The following is a 233-nucleotide window of genomic DNA, read 5'->3' on the forward strand; positions in this document are numbered from 1 at the left end:
CAGTCAAACACATTAACATCAAAATTTCTTTTTTACATTATCAATACATGATTTAACCTGATTCTAACATAAAAAAATACATATATAACATGTACCCAATTATGAAAATGGGTATAAAAAAGAGAGGTGCATGCATATCTTTCATTAAATAAACAACAAATTCCTCATGCCTCTTTGTTATTAAATAACACATATCCAAAGTCTTTACCCCCCAACATTTCCTTCCCACCTCT

Source organism: Cynara cardunculus (assembly GCF_001531365.2).
Source record: "Cynara cardunculus var. scolymus isolate 2C chromosome LG 3, CcrdV1, whole genome shotgun sequence".
NCBI classification, from domain to species: domain Eukaryota; kingdom Viridiplantae; phylum Streptophyta; class Magnoliopsida; order Asterales; family Asteraceae; genus Cynara; species Cynara cardunculus.